This window comes from Octopus bimaculoides, chromosome 4, assembly GCF_046866305.1.
Source record: "Octopus bimaculoides isolate indiv1 chromosome 4, ASM4686630v1, whole genome shotgun sequence".
NCBI classification, from domain to species: Eukaryota; Metazoa; Mollusca; class Cephalopoda; order Octopoda; family Octopodidae; genus Octopus; species Octopus bimaculoides.
The window spans coordinates 86,734,779-86,756,939 of record NC_142931.1 but is presented as its reverse complement, the minus strand read 5'-3'; the positions used below and the strand labels follow the sequence as shown (position 1 = coordinate 86,756,939).

The following is a 22,161-nucleotide window of genomic DNA, read 5'->3' as shown; positions in this document are numbered from 1 at the left end:
TCTATTTCATTAAAATTAGAACCTTAGTAATAAGAACAATCATTCTCTTGAAAGTTAAGATTTTAATTAAAATTAATTATGGAATGCAGTGAAGGACGAACAGCTTTAGCTGTGTGGTGGCAACGCTGAACGTTTCGATATTATTAGACCTCATCAGCGAAGCATAATCAAACCGTGATTGCGAAATCTTAAAACCACTAGTGATCTTTTTGGTTCTAATCTCTTATTAAAATCTTATTCACATCTAGCATTCCTTATTTGAATACCAAATCCATTCTGGTACTTGGCTGTTATTTTCTCTTGGAAGAACGAAAGCAAATCTATCTGACCTGCTTGTAGTAGCTGCTGGTTGTAACTGCTTGACCTGCTTGTAGTAGCTGCTTCACACCACACTACCCTATTGTCTTGAAAAAGAAAAAGAAGGAATAACTTCTTGTATTGGCTGAAACACCCTCGTTCAGAGCTGACCCGGGGTTAAACAACAACAAAGTACACTTAGCTCTATTTCTTTTCTTTTGCTATTTTCTTCAACAAAAACGAGTATTTCTATTGTAAACAGTTTTTATTTATAGTCGTTGATTTCTCTTTCTGCTTTTACAATGAAGCAACGGAGTTAAGTTGTGTCCCTAGCGTAGCTAGTGGGGTGGTAGCATAGCTAGGGTGGCACACACTCTAGCTACGCTAGTGGTTAAGTATAAACAAAATTAACAGGTAACATACATTTCCCGTAAACCCTTTGTTAGTTGATAATTAAGAATTAAAAAAAATCTTCGGGAAACATTTGATGAAGTCCAACATACCCCTTAAAAGTCAGAATCACAGTTTGAAATGCTTTTAATCATAAATATGCCCTATTAACGGTAGTCCGAAATAAAACAACAGGTATAAGACAAAATCGTAAAATCCGAGCGAACAAATAAACTCCTCTATAGCAAACTCAACCTCCTAAAATATGCAGTCAGTCGACCAGCTACAAAAATTCCTCAATTACATTTTGATGTTTGGAAGCAGAGTGACCATATATACTATATCTGGCAAATAAATAAATAAATGAAAGAATGTGTATATGACTGCGGGTATGTGGGTATTTTGAAAATACCCCACGGAGTGACGACCGTACCCTACATAGTTGCGGGCTGTCGGTTGGCAAGGTTTAGCGCCCGTTCAGACACCCTGCCAGGGAAACAGTGAAATCTTGGGACTGTAGCATGGCAGATTGTGAAGAGGTGATGGAAGAACTCAAATTGATGTTGAGCGCAAAAATCACCAAGCTCTATCTGGAGAGTCACTGCAACGTATCCATTGGGGTGGCGTCCATGGTTGTGAAATCAGCTAATGAAAGATTCACAATGACTCAAACTCCCAATTCGCATTCACAATAATGAAATTGAATGGTGACAGAGAATCGTGGGAATCCGCGAAAGCATCGGGGGGGGGGGGGGGGGGAGTGACTGGAACACCTTTGATCTTGTCTCTGCTGACTTGGCATTAAATGACAACTTCGTAAAATTATTTACTTGTATTGTTACACATGTCAATGGCCAATTTGTCTCTCTCAAATTATTTTTCTCACATTGGTCACCGACTTGAATTGATATCCCATCACTTAGAAATGAATTGATTTTGACCATATTAGGCAATGCGATGGATTTTGTCTTACCGTTGTTGTTGTTGGCACTCCGTCGCTTACGACGTTGAGGGTTCCAATTGATCCGATCAACGGAACAGGCTGCTCGTGAAATTAACGTGCAAGTAACTGAGCACTCCACAGACACGTGTACTATTAACGTAGTTTTCGGGGATATTCAGCGTGACAAGGCTGACCCTTTGAATTACAGGCACAACAAACAGGAAGTAAGAGTGAGAGAAAGTTGTGGTGATAGAGTACAGCAGGGTTCGCCAACATCCCCTGCCGGAGCCTCGTGGAGCTTTAGGTGTTTAGTAGAAAGTGGGTTATACATCTTTAGATTGTATACCTGACTTTCTACTATAAAATTGAAGAAATAGACGGAACGCTGAACTCCAGACTAAACAACATTTATTTAGGTGATAAACATACATATCTTTAGTTATACATCTTTAGAGGTGAGAATAACGAGCTGTCGAGTATAAGACCGAAAGATGTAAGAGACAGCTTTAAACACACGTCCTTACTCAATCGCTGGCCAGCGAGAAAGAGAATGAATTGAGCGGGAAACGCTTGCTTGTTTAATTTTACGCATGCGTAAGACTACGCATGCGCAGGCGTTACTACAGAGCTCCCTCGCCAGAGCGGAAACGCACGATAAATAAAATCTGTTAAAACGCCTGAGGCAGGATGGCCACTGAAAAACCACCCACAAGATGTGGTACAAACACACACAAAGAAAATTCAAAGAAATGAAATGTACACTTGTGAAATACATATGCATGCAACATATAAATGAAATGACAATGACAAAACAACCGTGATGACAACTGTCCAGGAAACTGGAATCACGCGATGTAAAAGTCTGAGAGTTTGTTTTCCAGGAAAGGAAAGAAAATGTATGAGTGCACAAGTGTGTGTGTGAGAAAAAAAACACAGAACAAGTGAAAGTGTCTGTAGTATAGACTGCGAAAAATCCCAAAACACCGAGATAGAGTACATTGATGAAGACGTCGGCGCAGGAACTGCTATAGCTGTGTTCTGTATGTGTGGTGGTAATGAGATTGACAGTGGTAATGATTCAGTTGAAACTTGGCGACGTCGGGGGGAATGCTTGTAATTGATAGTAGTAATTGTTGTCGTCACGGTGGTAATCTTGGTTGGCGCACGACGCTGGTGGCGAAAAAGGCTGTTTGGTGATGAGTGTTTGAAGAGGTACGCTTTTACAGAACGATCGACAGACACAATTTCTGTACGACCATTAGCGAAAACCTCGAAGAAAAATTTTCTTAACTCAAGATGAAAGAACGACCGTATGAAATGAATGACAAGAGTTATTGTGTGGCATAAAAGATGTATGTGTAATGTGAGAGTGTGAAATGCGACATATAAGAACATAATAAAAAACAGGCCGTCTATATGTGTGTGAGATATCACAGCAGTTAAAAAGTCAGTACACGAGAGTTTTATACCAAGTTTTTTTTTTAGTACACAATTGGAAAGTCGCAGGCTGCAATTCCTGTCTGTTTAACGTGAGTGGAAAATATCCACTCCAACAGAGGCGAGAAAAAAAACCGCGCTTGTTGAGTCGTGTTGACTATGGTTGGAGATGTTGGTAATGAGTCAGTCTCCATGGCCGTATTTGTTCTTTAGTCGAGGTTCACCAGTTATATGTTGGTAATCCGTAGTTCATGCTGCGTTTTTTCTTCGTCGGGGGTCACCACTTTAGTAGAAAGTGGGTTATACATCTTTAGATTGTATACCTGACTTTCTACTATAAAATTGAAGAAATAGACGGAACGCTGAACTCCAGACTAAACAACTCAAACAACATTTATTTAGGTGATAAACATACATATCTTTAGTTATACATCTTTAGAGGTGAGAATAACGAGCTGTCTAGTATAAGACCGAAAGATGTAGAGACAGCTTTAAACACACGTCCTTGCTCAATCGCTGGCCAGCGAGAAAGAGAATGAATTGAGCTGGAAACGCTTGCTTGTTTAATTTTACGCATGCGTAAGACTACGCATGCGCAGGCGTTACTACAGGTGTTTTCGCTCAATAAACACTCACAACGCCCGGTCTGGGAATCGAAACCGCGAGTCCGCTGACCTAACCACTGGGCCATTGCGCCTCGACTGTCTTACCACCAAAGAGACAACAAAGTGAAATGACATAACGTAGAATGCCCTATGACTGTGGACCAGACAAAACCATGAAGTTTGCAAGTCATCGGATTCCCTTTGTTTGAATGAGCTAAGAAATAACACGAAGAATGCACAAAATTAGTTTTAAAATAGTAATTTTTGATAGGGAGATAATAATAATTGTCTTGAAAATCTTCATTAATATTTTGATGCTATTATAGTAAAAGATAACGAATAGTAGGAACCACTTTGCTGAAGAAACTATGAGTCTAAATATTCCAGCTGAACTTTTGTTCTTTCACCTGCAATTGGTATACACATCATATGCAGAGAAGAATATTACACTAGAAGAAATTTGATATGAAGTTCACATCAACAGCCAACTGTTCAAACTAAGAGCTTTGTTTTTTTTTTGTCAATTTCACAGTGAACATTTTGTCATAGAAAATACAAATGACACGATCTTAGAAGTGCTTTGAGGTTGATATAATTGAAATAATTATCATTCAATTGTTCAAAAACTTAGAAAGGTAACTGAAACCTCAATCAGTGGAAGCATGAATAAAAAATCCTTTTTCTTTTCTCTAAATATTTCTAAACAGAAATCAGCTTGTTAAAACAAAAACTTCGAAAATGAGGTTTTGTCATTTAATCTATGAAGCTCAGCGGAATACTGCGTTCCAAAAGCTTTTATATTACCAGTTTTATAATGATGGTAATCTGCAACGTTCTAATTACAAGCAAGGAAATTAAAAACAAGTCATCGAAGGATTTCACCAAAGAAACCTTGAAGTGAAATACGGCTCTGAAATAATACAAGTTTGGAAGTAATACGTAATTATATGTGACTGTGAACCTATAATCAAACATGAAAACCTCTATCTTCAGAATAATGAAAAATTTTCGAAAGTTCAAATCACTAATGATTTTATTCAGAAGCAACATGCTTTGTTTGTTTTGTTTTAAAGTAAACTATGGATCAATGGTAAACTGGAACTGTGATGAAAAAACATCGTAGATAGAGAACGTACCGTTAAGGTTGTCGTCACAGGTACACATACAATGAATTCAACTTTTGAAAGTGACAAGAGAACAGCAGAGTACAATGGTCCGTGACGTCTTTTTTTACGTTGTGAGCTCATGTGTTACAGGTATCATATTTACCTTTCATCTCTCTGGAGTGCACTAAAACAGAATAAATATCAGTCAACTATCCGTTTATGTACCCAATTGCATTATTTCATAACATAGTATATTACTGTGAAATACACTCTAGAAAAATTAATATCTCCTATTTTTTAAAAAAGATTTTGATAGTATTTCAGTGCCAATATTGGATTTACACATTATTTTTATAACACTTTATCATCAATTATTGATGTTATTTTTTTAATGTTATCAAATGAAATAAAATTTTAATTCAATAACAACTGTCGCTCATCACTCTTGGTTTCTCAATAAATTATTTCTAAATCAATTCAGTTGGTGCTACTTTGGCGTGTAATATACAACTTAAAGGACGATTACTTTAGGTTACTTTTTAGTTTACTTTTCTAAAAATCCTTAAGATGTTGGCTAAAGATTTTTACAATATGATCAGCGACGAGACGAAGGCAGTTGCATTTTTACGAAGAAATGGCCTTTTAGATAATGAAAAAAATGTTGTACCATGTCATCATTGTAGTGAAGAAATGAAAGAAGCTCGAAGAAAAGGGAAAAACGGAAATATTTTGCTAACTTTACGTTACAAAAATTGCGGCTGTCAAACTTATCGGTCTCTCCGAACCGGAAATGGTTTTTTTTTTCCTGTTGTACTGGTTTAAATAACAAAATCCTTTTCAATCTTTCTCTTATGATAAGGTGCATCAGTTAATCAACATTTCCCCGTTTTTCCTTTAGAAATTGAAAAGTAACCTAAAGTAATCGCCCTTTAAGTTGTAGATCACACGCCAAAGTAGCACCCTTCTGTATCTGTTTTTATAAGTTTCTTTATTGCTTGTCTATGTTGATATGTTTCTCTTGTAAATGTGTTTGATTGATTCCCCCCCCCCTTCAACTTTATCTTGAATATGCCAAAGTAAACGGAAGCCCAAAAGTGAGATAATCAGCACAGGCTGAAGTAATAATGAACGCCTAGAGAGCAAGTTTACGTGGTTTTCAGAAACTTTTGACGGATTAGCAGAATCGTTACTAGGCCGGACACAAACCTGGCTGTATTCAGCAACGACTTGGTTCAAATCCCGCCACCGTTAAATTTGCATTTCATCACGTCGTTATAACTTAAATAAGCTAGGAGAGTAGTGTAAGGACCTCACTTGGCACTGCCTGTGATTCGAAACTGAATCTACTCGCTTGTTGCTTGTGAAGCATTTCTCAAATTCCTTTGTTTTTGCATTTCCATACTGGATGATGTATAGCAAACACTTGACCTACGATCTTTTACCTGTCACTGAGAGGTCAGTCCTTTGTTTCAGATGCGACCTACTTCTTGGATGTTCCTGTTTCTTTGCTCCCTTCGACACATTAGCTTAACTCACTCTTTCTCGCGGAATCCCTAGAAGCCTTTTGCAGAACCCTACGGTTGTCGGGAACCCCGGTTGAGGAACGCTAACCACTTGCCGCTAACATGTAAATAATATTCCTTCTTTTTCGATGTTATTCACTGGTACCTCTATCGTGAGAACCTCACATCAACAAGCGTTACATACAAGCATTACATTTACACGCTACATTTGGTAGACGGCTACATTTTACCCGCTACATCTGGTAATCCCGACGTACAGATATCTTTTACCGTTACACCGTACTCAATAAAATAAAGTGACATGATTTTATGGACTATACCTCTCACCAAAATTTTTGGACTTGTTCCTATTTTAGAAATCAATAATTTGTTAGAAATTTTCTACTAAAATTCATTCTAACTTAGGATGCATTAAAATAGCGTTTCCCAAACGCCTCACCAAAGAGATTAACTTCGATTAGTCCAACATTCCTTTGATGACAAATCGAATCGGTGAGATATGCATAAGTGAAAAACAGTGGAAAATATATTTTTCAGAGTAATTACATTGGAAAAAATAAATTGGTAAATAACCCTTTCTACTATAGACACAAAACCTGAAATTTTTGGGGAAGGGGAAAATCGATTACATCGACCCCAGTACTCAACTGGTACTTGATTTATCGACCCCCGAAAGGATGAAAGGTAAAGTCGACCTCGACAGAATTTGAACTCAGAACGTAGCGGCAGACGAAATAATAAATTTGTAAGTAATACCGTAAAATAACAAATTTTTTTCCTGTTTTCACACACACACACACACACACACACGACACAAAATCTCTCTCTTCTGTCTACGATTTATCTATCCTAATCACGCAGTGTTAACCATTTTGATTAACTTCTTTGAGTGTCAACATTTTTGTCACGCAACTGCAATCTCGTCAATGACACGAGGAATAAACTGAAAAGCGAATTTAACAGGTGTGTGTGTGTGATTATTCAGTTTTATTTCAAGATTTCTTGCCAATAGAGAAAGAACTGGTTTCTAAGCTAGATCCAAGGCTCCTTCATTGGAATTTCAACATCAACGGGGTATGTATGTATGTGCAGATTTGTATGTTTTGTTTTATGCATGTATTCTAATGCATATAGTTGCATGTCTAGACATACTCATATATACTTTAATGATAAACTCCTGGAAAGTTTTACAAATTTTTATAGCTCCAGTGGATCTGTCGTCTTCGAATCAGTTTCTCCTTTCTGGTTTTGAGAACCTTAATTTCTCAAGATTGGTATTTAGGCAGTGTGTTACGTATCTCAGTGCCTCAATAATTACAGGTATAAACTAGAACTTGTAACCTGGACAGAGTAACTGCAAATTTCTCAATAGTCCAGCGTAGGTATTTTCTTTTTCGCTGATCTTTAGCTTTATGTTAACATCCGTATTCAGACTTTATGTATGTATGTATGCATACATGCATGCTCTTATACTTTAATTATTTAAATTCTTACTTTGAAGAAGGAGCCGGTTTCTAACAAAGATACACAGCTCCGTCGTAAATAACAAAAACAATGTCACATTTTAAGCTTGAGAAAAGTCTTGCATATTTTTATTGTTCCACCTACAGACTACTTGTAATGTGCGAGTTAATTGGTTGATAACCTTTTCTGAAAATCCAAGCTTATCCAGACTACCAGTTAGGCATGAACTCACAAAACCAAGTCTTTCGCAGAAATATGACAATCAACATTTTTGATTGCACCTTCGACCACCAAGGGCTTCACTGTCTCTTTTGTTTATTAGGCACTTAGTTGCAATCTCCTGTTCTTGGATTCCAAATGCATAGCCTTCGAAGTATAATGTGATGCAGCGATCTTGAGACCAAGAAAGACTTCGTTTCATGTCGATATTACCAACTTCTTCGAAGGCGGTGAGCTGGCAGAATCCTTAGCACGTTGGACGAAATGCTTAGCGGTATTTCGCCCGTCACTACGCTCTGAGTTCAAATTCCACTGGAGTCGACTTTGCCTTTCATCCTTTCGGGGTCGATATATTAAGTACCAGTGAAACAATGGGTTCAATGTAAATGACTAGTCCCCTACCCCCAAATTTCAGGTCTTGTGCCTATACTAGAAAGGATATTACTATATTCTTCAAGTCTTCAGGAAACATACCCTAGCATAGTTTTTTGTTTGTTTCTTATTTTTTATGCAGGCTAAGCGTTTCACATGTAGGTCTTCTTTGAGGTATGGTAGTTCGGCTGTTTTGAGGTTACATGGGAGGTCATCAGGACAAGAGTGTTTCCCGAGGAGCTCGCTGCCGACACATAAGATGTTGTTTTCTTCACTTTTCAGCACTAAGTTAATGTATTTATTGTTGTTGCTGTTGCTTTGGAAGTGCCGTCAGCACTGATCTTAAGGCTCTACCTCTTTTAAGTCTTCTTAGATGGAGCCTGTCGATATCACCATCCCTATGGAGATTTCCAGTTGATGTCAATGTTTTGCGGGTTTTAACATCACTGGGGTGGATTTCCTCTGCAGACCAATCTGTATCCCAAATCAACACTGGCACTGCAAATACATATTGAGATATCGTTTTATTGTAGAGGGAAGTTCCGACTTCTATATTTTACTAAGTTTGGCATAATGTTTTCGGATCACTCTATCTTTATTTACAGTACCTTCGTTTGATAGGTTTTCATCCATGCCTAGGTATTTGTAGCATTCATTGTGGGACAGGAGAGATAATCAGACCATTGATGCATAGGTGTTGAGTGTGTGTGTGTGTGAGAGAGAGAGAGAGAGAGAGAGAGAGAGAGACTGAAATAGCTCTTTAGTTCTAACAGATGTAAGTGAAATAACGATTATTCAATTGTTCTAACACTTGGAAAGGCAACTGACAAATAGAATTCTGAACGCGGCAATTATCTAGTTATTTCCCTTTGAACGTGTTTTCCAGTGGCCTCCCCTGGAACTGAAAAGTTTGAAGTTTTAACTAGTTTTTTTGTTTTGTTAACGTTTGTGTATTCACCTTTGTAGATACTTGTTATAATACACGGGAGATCTTTTCAAAATATGTTCTTAATACTAGGTCAATCCTTAATTGAAATCTTTTTAAAAGGATTTCATAAAGATTCTTACAATTCATCCCGTCGAAGACAACGTATGAGTTTTCAGTTTTTGCCGAACGACCTTCACAAATGATTTGTTAATAGTGATCAAATGTTCGTGCCACACATGTCACTCCCTCCATCGTATATATATATATATATATATATATATATATATATATATATATATATATATAACTTACTTGGAAACAGATTGTGGCATTCGATAATATAATATAAATAATATATAAACATATGCATATATCCATACATATATGTACATACCTACATCTATATGTATACATACATGCATATATGGGTACAGAACATCACAAAAAAAAAAAAAAAAAAACGTTAAACACAATGAGAAACGAAAACATAAAGCCACATGTGAACATGATCCGAAAAGTTCAGTTCTTTTCGGATCATGTCCACATGTGGCTAAATATTTGCTACGTTGTTGGTCCCTCCGAGTTTACTGATAGGACTTGCTTTCTATATTTGTGTCTATGTACAAGCTTTTTATCTCTCTATACTTTTTACTTAGATTTCTTATATATTTTTTATAACATACCTATAGAGATGATGTTTTGAGCTTTCTCCATTATAATATAGATGGTGCCCCAGCATGGCCACAGCCTTGGGGCTGGAACATATAAAAGAATAAAAATATATGAGAGGTTACCCATAAGAAACCGGAATTTCGCAATATCATCTTATTCACTTAGTTTTACATGTTTATACTTTTATCGCCTTCAAAGTATTCTCCATTTGAAGCAATGCATCGATCCAGACGCCTTTACCACTGTTGAAAACAGTGCTGAAACTCTTGTGAAGTGATGCCGTTTAACGCCTCCGTCGTTTTTTTTTTTTTTTTTTACCTCTTCCACATCTGCAAATTCCATAGCACCAACTTTCATCACCAGTAATGGCCTTCAAAAAGAGATCCGGATCAACTTCCAACTGTTCTTTCAGTTCTTGGCCTGCAGTCAATCGTGACTGCTTTTGATATTCTGTGAGCAAGCGAGGAACAAATTTTGCTGCAGGCCTTTTCATTTGCAATTCCTCGCTGAAATTTCGTTGGCAGGAGCTCCAGGATACACTAGTCATATAAACAAGTTCGTCAATTGTTCGGTAACGGTCATCCAAGATCACTTCATGAATTTCCATGATGTTTTCATTCGTTCGAGAGGTCGATGGTCGCCCTGTACGAGGTTGGTCCTCAAGCAGAAGTGATCATTTCTGAAGCGTGTAAACCACTCGTAGACTTCTGTTTTGCTCATGGCAACGGTCCTGTAGGCTGTTTGAAGTATGACAATTGTTTCGGCTGCCATTTTCCCCTTCAGAAAACAATTTCACGGAAGCACGCTATTCCTTCGTTTCCGCCATCGCAAAAATTGACGAACAGGGGAGAAGCACTGCAAAACAAAGACTCACCATGTGGCAGTGTGATTCCACTGTACAACGCCGGTCGGCAGACTGATGTCTGAGGGTCGCCTCAAGTGGCTTTTAGCGGCGGGAGCCTGAACTACAACAGGCTTGCCCCACAGAGAGTGTTTCCGGTTACCCCCTCGTATATAATATTAACCAGTATGAATTCTCAGATGACTATCTATCTATCTATCTATCTATCAGTCTGTCTGTGGCGCACACACACACACCATCTATAGGTGCAGGCGTAGCTGTGTGGTAAGAAGCTTGCTTCTCAACCATGTGGCTTGGATTCAGTTCTACTGCGCAACACCTTGAGCAAGTGTTGTCCACTCTGGTGCCCGGCTGACTGAAGCTTTGAGTGTGGATCTGGTAGACGGAAATTGAAAGAAGCCCGTCGTATGCGTGTGCGTGTTCCGATGCCGTCAAAGTTATCCTTTAATATAAGGAAATTGATATACCAATTCTCAGTAATATATTGAGGTCGAATCCTTCGTGGTTAGTATTTGGCATGGGTATAGAGAAAGTAGTAGTGGTTAAGTAGACGGAACATCCGAAGTTGAATTCAAATTGGTATGACAAATGCTAGTAAGATGTGAGCTAGCTGAATAATTAGTACGTCGGACAAAATGCTTAGCGGCACATCTTCCAGGTTGAGTTCAAATTCAGTCGAAGTCGACTTTGCCTTTCATCCTTTCAGGGTCAGTAAAAATAACTACCAATTGGGCAATGGGCTCGTTGTAATCGATTAACCACTTGCCAGAAAATTTCAGGCCGGATCTTATTAAATTTTTTCCAGCCACTAGAAGAATTTCAATTTCTCACCTGATTGTTTCCGCATTTTCTACACTAATGTAATTTTGATGGCTGATTACGAAAATACTATTAACTTTTTTTTCTCTTCCAAATATCAATAATAAAGAAGTTACACAAATTTAAAGTTATGTACATCTTTGGAAAATATTCAGGTGAAAAAATGAGTGGTAGAAATTTAACAAGATTGTAAAAAGCATATTATAAGGGCTAGTTCTAATGAGCCCACGAGAAAGTCTCTGCTTGGTTGCTCCATCTGCAAGAAATAGCAGCCAAACTTGCCTCTGTTGTGAAGAGTGTTTGTTCACCATTCCCGCGATGATGCTTCTTCACAAATATCATGTGGGAGATTGTTTGATTGTGATGGATGTGGTGGAGACCTTCATCGCGTGTATAATAAATGAAGCAAATTTACAAACTTAACTTTTAATATAATTATTGCTGGACGAAAGTTGCTGATAATATAACCGCCGACTGGGAGGAAAGAACTGCACTGTGTCTTGTAGAAGGTGAGATGGTACATCGTGAATGAATGGCTAAAATCGTTTCTTGCTCAAGGTAGTCTATCCGAGTACCTGAGGTGATCTGGTTTTTGCGGTTTGCTTTCTGAAAGGGCCCATAGCGGTACGCCGAGGCCGTATGTTTGATTTAGGCGCCAAACGGTTTTTAGAAGGTGAAAAGGGGATGAATTTTAGATCATCTGAGGAACCATATCACGCTACAGCGTCACGCTAATTGGTGGATTTATAGATTAATCACGTGGAATTGTGGTGGCTCAATCGTGATGCTTATCTGAATATCTTGCGGTTGGGGTTTGAATCTCTGCAAGGGTCTTCTTCCAGTGATTTGCGGTGTAAACGGAAAGACGAATTATCACAATAACGAAAATACATACAATATGCAACACAAATGCAAACAAAACAAACAAAAAAACCGTATTGAATACAGAATAAATGCATGTAACAATGATTAAGCAATAAGTTTGTATGACTTGCAAACAGTTCTTTTTCTTTCTTTTCTTTTTTAACGACTGCAAAAAAAAAAAAAAAAAAAAAAAAAAGAGAAAATGATTTTTTCCGGTTAAAATAGTAGGTTTGTTACAAAATTTTCAGCACCCTTCATATGACATATAGCCACAGTAAACTGTGAAATATAGTCAAGGTGTCTAATGTCTCTTGGGGAATATTTATCTGCTTTGGATAGTAATGCGTAGGTTAATGGTTTATCATCAGTATAAATGGTGAAGGTTCTTCCTTCCAAGAAATGGCGAAAGTGCTTTTCTGACAAGTAAACTGCTCCTGTGTCTACCAGGAGCATATATACGGAAATTGTATCGTAGACACGACTTACTGAAGACACGCCAAGAGCGCCTAGAACTGTAGTCGCGCTTAATTCCTGGTGCTGCCGTTTTTCAGCGGTTGAGTGGTTAATTTAAAAGAAAATTTTTGGGTGCATCTGTGTGCATTAGCACCAAAGTGCTTGTGATACCAACAGAATATCGTAGGTCTCTCACAAAGACTGAATGATCAATTTATTAAAATCTTTCAACTATGAGATTTCGAACGGGCAGAATATCGAGGTGATTACAATTGTACGAATCTGTCTGTCAGAGCATGAATTTTGACTTTAGTTGTCTTATGAAATGTCACCAGTTCAGACGAAATAGAAGAAATGGATGTAGAGTGAAGATGCTTGGTCAACAATGTTGCGATGGAAGAGGAAGAGCTTCTGTGTTAGAAGTATTGGGAGAAGAAATATCCATAATATCTGCGGTAGAGCTCTGCTTTCTTACAGGTGTTAAAATGGCTTGTACGTTTGCTTGGTTGTTCCACCTGCAAGAAATAGCAGCCAAATTTGCCTCTGTTGTGAAGAGTGTTTGTTCACCATTCTCGTGATGATGCTTCTTCACAAATATCGGAGAAGATTGTTTGATTGTGATGGATGTAGTGGAGACCATCATCGTGTGATCTAGCTGGCAGCGTGTAGAAAAAAAGTTGTCACAACATCGACTCTTCATACTTCTCAACAGTTGGAAAGGCTTCTTACCATCCAAGACGTCCTTGCAAAGAAGTTGGTAAAAACGTTTTTAGTTTGGACGTAGAAGTTCTCAAAATTTCCGCTTTCATACTCAGAAGGAAGCAACGGGACAGGTGAAGTTGCCATACGTTAGCGCAGGTTGTTTGGAATCACTCAAACGAAAAGATATGAAAAGATTAAGTTCGGTTGTTACTGCAAACTCGAGAAGGTTCTAGATAAAATTCGCTTCGAAATCATGCATTCGAAGATAGACGAAACGTTCCTTGGCATTGAAAAGTTGGTTTTAATTGTTATGTCACGCGGACGAGAAATTCGTGAGTGAAAAATACATATCTAACACGTTAAGAGACATGGTATTAAGATATCAACGTTGTAGATCAAAAGGAGATTGTGGGGGGGGGGGGGGGCTGTAGTAGCAAAAGTTATGAGCTTTCGGCATCTGGCCCTTTGAATTTACTACAGATGCTTACCTTGTGATTAGTATCTATTACTACGCCGGAGAGTTGGTCTTCATGAGTCGGGTCACAATTGTCGCTGGTTTTTTATAGCTTTTCTTGTGTCAGGCATTACCGTTTTCGTGAAGATGCTTGATCACCAATGTTGCGTGGGTGATTGTTCACCATTGTTGTGGTTCTTGCTTGGTAGTGTGTGTTATATTCTAGAAGACCATTGTTGTGTAGTCGGATATCATGCCACAACCTCACACCGATTGGTCGATTTATAAATCAATCACGTGAAACTGTGGTGGCTTACTTGTGATACCTATTTGAATGTCTTGCGGTTGGGGTTCGACTCCCTACATTTCTATCACACTCTACTGTCTTACGGACGGATAACACAACAGATAAGGTAGTTCTAGAAACACTGCGTCTGAACACAAAGTTCATTCCTTTCATAGGTGCAGAAGTGAATTTGCTTATATGAAGAACAGAAATCATGCTCAAAATTCAATTCACAAAGTGCTTTGTTTTTAGCTTGCTTGCTCACTAATATAAGTACCTCATTTTGTGCATAGAGAACAATTGTAAGGGAAAAGTTGAGTCAAATGAACGGTGGCTGATTCTGAATCTCCCCAACTGTCTAATATTGAGATACCGAACCTCATTCATCAATCATTAGAAATGCAAATTGAGCCGTCAGCATTATGATACACAGATATATTCAGACCAGACATTTCGGTCGTTGTATCTTCCGACCTTCTTCGGATGCTTTATAATAAAGAACTATTCAATTATAAGAGTCGTTTCTTCACTCTCAGAATTGTGGAGAACCATTCATTGTACCCATTTCCTCCAAGAAATGGAAGAGTTAGCAATCGTCCAAGGAAGAAAAAAAAAAAGAAAAGGAAAGGAAAAAAGAAAAAAGGATGCCGAGTTGTAGTATGGCACGAAATTGTTTTTAAAAATTATTGCAGCCCTAATTTGAGATCTTCTACCTGTGTCAAAAGTCTATTTAAGCATATAACTACAATTTAGCATTTATAGTATATTTATTCAATCTGTAGTAACGCCGTGCGCATGCGTAGTCTTACGCATGCGTAGAATTAAACAACCAAGCGTTCCCGCTCAATTCATTCTCTTTCTCGCTGGCCAGCGATTGAGTATGGACGTATTTAAGCTGTCTCTCTACATCTTTCGGACTTACACTCGACAGCTCGCTCACAACTACAGAACAACGTCCCAACAACTATACTCATACACACAGAAGCTGTAACAACAAGAACTAAAGATATGTATGCTTACCACCTGAATAAATGTTGTTTAAGTTGATGGTCTGGAGTTCAGCGTTCCGTTATATTCTATAATTTTATAGTAGGAAAGTCAGGTATACAATCTAAAGATGTATAACCGACTTTCCTATAAATCTAAATACCTGACTGGTTCTTATTTTCGGAAGAATGCAATGCAAAGTCTTCTTTTCTATCTGTTATAGTTTCCTTAAAATTTAGAATACATTTTAATAATCAACCTCTGTTCATAGTTGATATCTATTTTGTCAATCCAGGAAAGATAGAATCAAAGTCGATAGCTGAAAACTTAAAAATACACTGAAGGATTTTGTTTCACAGCCTCTTAATTGTTATTTATCTTAGGTCAGACAAGATCGAATAGACCTATAATTTAAGATATTTCAATACTGACCATCCGATATTTTTTCACGCACGGTTTGTTAGAACCACAATGTTGCTGTTTTAAAGAACATAAGTAGTGGCTGAAGGAGATTTAACTGCTGTTTCTAATAGCCCGAGCATACGTACGCCTTGCACTTCCGTGTCAGTACAGTTAGAGTTACCCCCCTTACTATTTCGCTATTTCTGATCAATTAGCGTTAAGGTGTTATAAAGAGTAATTCGTCAGTAATTCACGTATATATATATATATATATATATATATATATATATATATATATATATATATATATATATATACATATATAATGTATAGGTGTTATTCAGTCAGGGGCACTTATTGGTTATGGAGGCGGTGTATTATACATTGATAATCTTGATGAGGATTAAGGCATCAAGAGATTAATAATATCTTATAATCATTCTTCTTTATCACGTTCCCAAACACACACACACACGTGTCATCATCATCAACGTCCATTTTCTATGCTGGGATGGGTTGGCTCGACTGACAGGAGCTGACTAGCTAAAGGGCTGTTCAGGCTCCTATTTGTTTTGATATGGATTCTACGGTTGGATGCCCTTCCTAACACCAATATGCATATACATATATGCATATTGGTTCGGTTTGGTGACCTTACTTTGTCACACTGGCGCGACATGGCTTGGCAGAGGCGTGCAGTTTTTATACTCATATCCAGGAGTAGTTAAGTCCATTACATCGACCTCAGTACTCAACTGTTACTTATTTTATCGACTCTGGAAGGATGAAAGGCAAAGTCGACCTCAGAACGTTAGGACAAACGAAATACTAAGCATTTCCCCCGACGTGGTAACAATTCTACCAGTTTGCCGCCCTGAAACCATTATGATCTCAGGCTCAAATTCATGACCTACACATTGGACCATGCTTGGTGGAGAGAACATGCCGAGGGCTTCGTTCTGCAGTGAACTGAATGTGGGCAAAAAGAAAAAGAAAAACTGTGTGTGTGTGCGTGCGTGTCTGTGTTTAGTAAACTTTCTGCTTAGAAGAACATGATTTCATATGAAATTGTCAGGTAAATAATCTTGATTGAGAGTTGATCTTAATTTAAAACGTTTTAAAATGATACCCACTCTGTGACTTTATATTGGGTGTGATCTTTTTTCTAACTTGTGAATCAACTTCAATAATACATAATGCATACATACATACATAGATGCATAGATTCATTGATACATACATACATGCATACATATGCACACAAAAATCTTGAAAAATTCCAGATCTTGGGATTTGTAGTCTTTCAAGCTAGTGTGTATGTGTGTGTGTGTGTGAGATTTCTTTCAGTTTTCGTCTGCTAAATCCACTCTCAAGGCTTTGGTCAACTATTTTACAGTATGTACTGAGTGTTTTGTTCAGTGCCACCAACATTATTGAGGTCGCCACGTATTGGGTCATTCCATAAATAATGCGGGTTTTTTTCAATTGCATGAACTAAAAGTTGGCAGGGATGAGACAAAGCTATAATGGAAGTGACAAAGGAGCATATTCAACATACTTTGCTTTATGAGTTAAATAAAGGTAACAACTCAATGGAAAGTGTGAGGAATATTAATACAGTATATGGGGATCAGACAATAAGTGTAAGCCAGTGTCAATGGTGGTTCCAGAAATTCTGAGCTGCAAACTTCAGCCGAGAAGACAAGCCTCATCCTTTAAGATCTGTAGAGCTTGATGACTACATTCTGCAAACCCTGGTAGAACAAAATCTCATTGTAACTGTTGAGGAACTAGCAGAGAAACTTGGATTTCGTCATTCAACCATTCATCAACTTCTACGTACCATCGAAAAAGTCAGAAAATTGGGTCAATGGGTGCCTCACAAACTTTCCAAGTCTAATCATGTGCTCTTCTTTGCTGTCACATCTCATGAATGAACCTTTTTTGGACTGAATAGTGACTGGTGATGAGAAATGGGTTCTCTGTAAAAATGTCAAGACAATTAGTAGGGAAAGGAGAAATACCAGCACCTCAGGCTAAAGAAGGTCTTCACTCACATAAGATGTTGTTATCTGTTTGGTGGGATATGAAAGGTTTAGTCCACTTCGAACTTTTATACCCAAATCAAACGATAACAAAGGAGATCTACTGCAAGCAGCTCGAGCAGCTTAAGTCAGCACAAGAAGAAAAACGACTATCTTTGGTTTCAAGACAAAAGGTGCTCTTCCATCAGGATAATGCTTGGCCAATACAGTGAGGCTGACATTCCAAAGGGTGGAGTAGTTTGAATGGGAAGCAATGCCCCGCCCACCATTTTTGCCGGACATTGCCCCATCTGATTATCATTTCTTCCGCAATCTTCAAAATCATTTGGATGGAAATAATAATAATAATAATGATTATTTCGCAGTAACATTAGCATTGCCGTTAATTCCTTTTTATATATACAACTTCAAATAGACCTACTCATGTTTCTACTTCATTGACTAGTAACCCTACTATAATACTGGTGCAGCTGCTTCAGGGTCTTCACTTTATATATGTATGTATATATATATATATATATATATATATATATATTCTTTTATTTGTTCCAGTCATTTGACTGTGGCCATCCTTTAGTCGAGCAAATCGACCCCAGGACTTATTCTTTGTAAGCCCAGTACTTATTCTATCGGTCCCTCCTGCCAAACCGCTAAGTGACGGGGATGTAAACACACCATCGGTTGTCAAGCGATATTGGGGGGACAAACACAAACACACAAACATATACATACATACATATATATATATATATATATATATATATGTATATACGACGAGCTTCTTTCAGTTTCCGTCTACCAAATCCACTCACAAGGCTTTGGTCAGCCCGAGGCTATAGTAGAAAACACTTGCCCAAGGTGCAACGCAGTAGGACTGAACCCAGAACCATGTGGTTGGTAAGCAAGCTACTTACCACACAACCACTCCTGCGCCTAAGTGTATGAAGGTTACAGCACCTAGGTTTCCCAAGTGGTCACCCATGTAAGTACTCACTAGGCTCGACGTTGCTTGACTTCGGTGATCAGACGAGAACCGGTGCTCTCAACATGATATGGCCGTAAGCCATCTATATATATATATAAAATAAAGTATAAGGAAAGGAAAAATTGTAAGTGTAGACGAACTTTAATTCACATATATATACATATATCATATGTATATGTATGTAGTATTCTTTTATTCTTTTATTAGTTGAAGCTTGAGAGCTGCAGTCATGCTAGGGCACTGCCATTAGTTTTGTTACACTTTCATCACTTGTAAATCTCCTTCTATGTGGCATCTGGTGAAAAGGGGAATTGATGTTGTTCCCCTAATTTGCATTTCTTGCTGTAAGGTAGGTTTATTTGGAACTTATGACAAGTGAAGATCCAGGTTTGTTTTGAAGATACCTACATCTCCACCATTTAGGTCTTTCAGACTTTTTGGAAGAGGAGGATATTGAAAGAGCTGTGTGGATCCTTGAAACCCAAGCTGTTGCAGTATCTGACCTTGTATCTTGATGGTGATGTTTTGTATATATACATATGTATATGTTGGATCATGAGTATTCGTTGCTATGCGTAAATCAATCAGAACGAAATTTATCCCATATGACTGCACCCAAGACTGTCTGGAAATTCTAGGGCGCTATTTTTCTACATTGATGTGACATATGACTTGACTTGGCAAATTCATATGTATTTGTGCTCATGTAATCTTTTCCTGCTGGGATGTACAAAATAATTTTTAATGTGCTACTTTGGTTCAATATTCATGTTATTTATCACCAAGAAATTCATGGACAACTTGCAAGCACTAGAGACAGACATTGTAATGGAGTATACAATTTCACCATGACTCTTTGTTATGGCTAAGGTGCAGGTTTTGAAAAGGGTAAAAACAGTACTGAGAAAAATATCACAGATGTGTGTGCAGCTGTGAGGGGAAATCATCGACTCACCATCTGTGAGTTATCAGAGGATGTGCTGATTAGTTACAGTTCAGTTCAGTTCATTATCACTGAAGATTTCGGTAGATGTGTGTCTGCCAAGTTTGTGCCAAAACTGCTTTCAGCTGACCAAAAAGACACTTGGGTTTCAGTTACACAAAATCTTGATTGTGTCAAGAACAATGAAACTTTTTGAAAACTTTGCATAGGCCTCTGAGCAGGTATCACCAAGCTTTTGGCAAAATTTGACGCAGAATCTCTGCTCAACTATCTCTGTCATCATTAGTGCAACAATCACACGTTACACACCTTCCTTCCAAGTATTGCTGTAAACAGCAAAAGTGAGCTAGAACATTAAAACTTAGTGTGCATGCACAGTAGAGTTCAAGGTTAATCTGTGTCAAGTGGCGTTACACTGTGTGCTTTAGCTTTGTTACTATAGCAACAGTCCAGATATTTATTTATAAGACCACGTATACTATCAGTCACATTTACTGAACTGCTAAGTTACAGGAATGCAAACACATCCACACGAGTCATCAAGTAGTGGTGGGGGGACACACAAACACAGACAGGAAGACACACACTCATAGATATACATACGTACATATATATATATAGAGAGAGAGAGGGAGAATTCACAAAAAAACAAAACAAAAGACGAAGACAGGTGGTGTAGACAACAAACAGATGTATTAGTTTAACGCTTGGGAAGTGAAAAAGTCTTTAACGTTTTGAGCCTATACTCTTTGACAGAAAAGAACACAGAAAGAAAAAAGGAGAGAAAATAAAGAATGTGTAGTGATTAGCGATCTATCACATATATATATGATGGTCTTCTTTTCATCTACCAAATCCACTCACAAGGCTTGGGTTGGTTTGAAGCTATAGCAGAAAACACTCACCCAAAGTGTTATGCAGTGGGACTGAACCTGGAACCATGTGGTTGGGAAACAGTCTTCTTACCACACCTGCACCTATTAAAGATCCAAAGATCACTCTCATTCTTTATTACTCTCTCCTCTATCACTCACATATTTTCCTATCAATGAACCTCTCTACTATCCCTATCTGTGTTATGAAGAATACCATCATATTGGTTTTGTCCATATTCAGTTCTACCTTAACATCATCACTTCTTTATTACTAGAAATTACTCTCACTTCTTTCTTATTACTATATGTATTATTAATAAGCATATAACTCGGTGGTTAGAGCATTGGGCTCAAATCATGAGGTAGAGAGTTCAATTCTCAGACCAGGCTGTGTGTTGTGTTCTAAAAAGACTATATGTATGTATGCATGTATGTGCGCATGCATGCACGTGTGTGTTTGTGTGTGTGTGTATAAGTGAATGAATGTATGAATGAATGAATCATCATCATGATTTAACATCTGTTTTCCTTGCTGGCATAGGTGGGATGGATTGACAGTTGGAGAGCTGCCTGGGCTCCATGTCTGTTTTGGCATGGTTTCTATGGCTGGATGCCCTTCCTAATGCTAACCACTTTATAGAGTGTACTAGGTGCCTTCATGCAGTACCAGCATGGGTGCTATTATGTGGCACTGACACAGGTGCTTTTTATATGGCGCCTGCAAAAGTAGGAATGCTCAACTGAAGAGGGATGTAGGGGGTATGCTTTATGCAAGGACGACCATGTATTTTACTTAACTTGATGTGTTTTCTTAAGCATAGCAAACTGGTCCCGTCATCCCCTCAGCAAGGCCCAACATCTGAAGGTCCTTTCTCACTACTTATTCCCACTTCTTCCTGGGACTACCCCTTCCACATATTCTCCCCATAATTAGAGCTCAGGACTTCTTGATGCAACTGTCTTCATTCATACACATTACATGACCATACCAGCACAGTCGTCTGTCTTACAAACTACATCTGATGCCCCTTATACCCGTTTTTCTCTCAAATTACTAACACTGTTGTCTATGCACACTGACATTACCCATTCAGCAGAGCATATTGGCTTCATTTCTTTCAAGTCTTTGCCTTTCCTCAGCAGTCACAACCCATGATTCACTAGCATGTAGCATAGATGTTCGTTCACAGGTACCATACAATCTGCATTTCACTCTGAGGGAGAGGCTCTTCGTTACTAACAGAGGTAATAGCTCCCTGAACAGTTATATTTTCAACCGAGACGTTATGATCGTATCTAATTTTTCAAGTGCTTCATTTCTGTGTATATACATATATTTACTCGATTGCTGACATTTAACAATGGTTTCTCCTATTGTTTTGATATGTCATTATCTATCATTAATAAAACTGTCGGCGTTTTTGATGACATGGGTATGCTAGTAAAATAATGATTTCACAAGGTCAGTAATTTCGGGAGAGGGGATGATAAGTCGATTATATCGTCCCCGTGTTTAACCGATACTTAT

The 22,161-nt window shown here is 38.1% G+C and overlaps 1 non-coding gene across 1 annotated transcript; it reads right to left on the bottom strand.

Annotated features, from left to right (window-relative positions):
* Nucleotides 1-18,775: 18,775 nt before the first annotated feature.
* LOC128247714 (5S ribosomal RNA) lies at nucleotides 18,776-18,894 on the bottom strand. Its single transcript, XR_008264079.1, has one exon. It is a non-coding gene; the product is annotated as a 5S ribosomal RNA (ribosomal RNA).
* Between the last annotated feature and the right edge of the window lie 3,267 nt (nucleotides 18,895-22,161).